Consider the following 1,813-nt stretch of genomic DNA (forward strand, 5'->3'; position numbering starts at 1 on the left):
CCATGCACCTAAAGGGTGCAGGTTTGATTCCCCCTTAAGACACATACCCAGGTAGTGCATTTGATCCCCAGTCTGGGTGCATACCAGATGCAACCAATAGATGTTTCTCTCTCACATTGATGTATCTTCCTCCCTCTCCCTTCCTACCGCTCTAAAAATATCAATTAAAATGTTTAAAAAACAAAACAATTAAAATAGGCTCATTGTAAAAAACATGGAAAATGCAAAAATCTTAAGAAAATGACAAAAGTCACTCATAATTCCTCAACCTACATTAATGCTAGAATGGATTTCCCCCGTCTCTCTCTCTCTCTCTCTCTCTCTCTCTCTCTCTCACTCTCTCTCTCTCTCTTTTAAGTTCTATGACCTTTAATACATTTTATCGTAAAAATTCAAACTCAGAAACTAGGAAACCTAGTCTTTCATGAGGGCTGTGCGACTGGTCACTGTAATCACTGTTTCTATGGTTACTGTTTGCCTATAGAGAGGTGAGCTTGGGCTTCTGGAAGCTTCATCGCTGGGGAGCTTCATCTTGGTCTCCACCTGATGTCCTTCACGCCTTGAAAATGTCTTTTCAGAGCAGTGTTGTTGGCCCATGGTGAGTTCAAACATGAGTCATCATCATTTTCCTCCAGTTTCTTGAGCTCCTCCTGCTGGCGGTGGTAGAACAGCATCAGCTGCTTGTGCTCCTTGCTGAGAATCACCGGCTCCCGGGCAGGTGCGCCCTGTCCCCTCTGCTGAATCCTGATGATGATCTTGGTCTTCTGGTTCGGGCCCACGTAGCCCGACAGCGTCTTGGTCCTCCCCAGCTCCTTGGCGGCCCACCACAGCTGCGCGTCTGGCTCCGTGATGACGCTCAGTGCGGCCTGAGTTCCCGAAAGTCTTCCTTATTTTCAAACTCCATCCGGATGGGGTCGTAGGGAGGCAAGCCCATGGGATACACAATCATCACTGCCCCCCTGCAGCGGGTCCAGGGCGTCCGTCACCATCTCCATGGTAACGTAGACACCGGCTTCCACTTGATTCTTGGAGATCATCACGTTGGCTTCTTCTATCGTCTTCCTCAGGACGTCCTTCATCTTTTGCTTTGGAGCATGGCCATCCCTGCGTCCGAAGTCGTCCTTTTAAAACACAGCGCCTCCACTGGGCATGCACTTCTCACCCCACTGGTTCGTGAGCTTGGGCTCTTCAATCTGCTCTTCAATCAGGCCTTGTATGTTAGGAGGCAGAAACACGCCGTGTTCCGCTAACTATTCCATTTGTAAGCAGACGCGCTGCACCTTGAGCCGCGCGTTATAGACGCGGGCCGCCTCCTCAGTGAGCGCCCCCAGCGCTGCGCTCCCAGGCGCCCGCAGCAGGAACTGGCTCTCTCTCTTCACCACGCTTCAAGTGCAGCAGCATCATGGCGGCCCCACTGCCCGTGCGGACCTCCGCCTGACAAACTGCCCAGACAGCTGGAACCCAGGCTACGGTGCCTGTGGGGTCGCGGGAACAGCACTGGCTCCAGGAAGTGCCTGTTGCCAGGAGCAAGGAAGAAACACTGTGTCTTGGTGTGTGTGTGTGGGGGGGGGGCGGAGAGAGGGGGGCCAGCTACTCCAGTCCAAACCCGGGTCCAGACGCTGGTGTGAGGGGAGCCTGCGACCCAGGCCTGGGGCAGGCGCTGCAGGCCGTGACCCGCAAGGAACCCTGGCCTGACCAGCCAGAGGGCTCGCCCCTGCCCCCTGTCTCTTTTATGCACAAGCTCTTGGGGAAGTGCCCAGCAAGGTAAGGCCCCGGATGGCTGAGCTCAGGCCTGCATCGCTAGGACAAGTGC

At 54.0% G+C, this 1,813-nt stretch overlaps 1 pseudogene; it reads right to left on the reverse strand.

Annotated features, from left to right (window-relative positions):
- Positions 1–436: 436 nt before the first annotated feature.
- On the reverse strand, positions 437–1,404 carry LOC102240179 (annotated as a pseudogene).
- Positions 1,405–1,813: the final 409 nt, after the last annotated feature.

Source organism: Myotis brandtii, unplaced genomic scaffold, assembly GCF_000412655.1.
Source record: "Myotis brandtii unplaced genomic scaffold, ASM41265v1 scaffold5765, whole genome shotgun sequence".
Taxonomy (NCBI): Eukaryota; Metazoa; Chordata; class Mammalia; order Chiroptera; family Vespertilionidae; genus Myotis; species Myotis brandtii.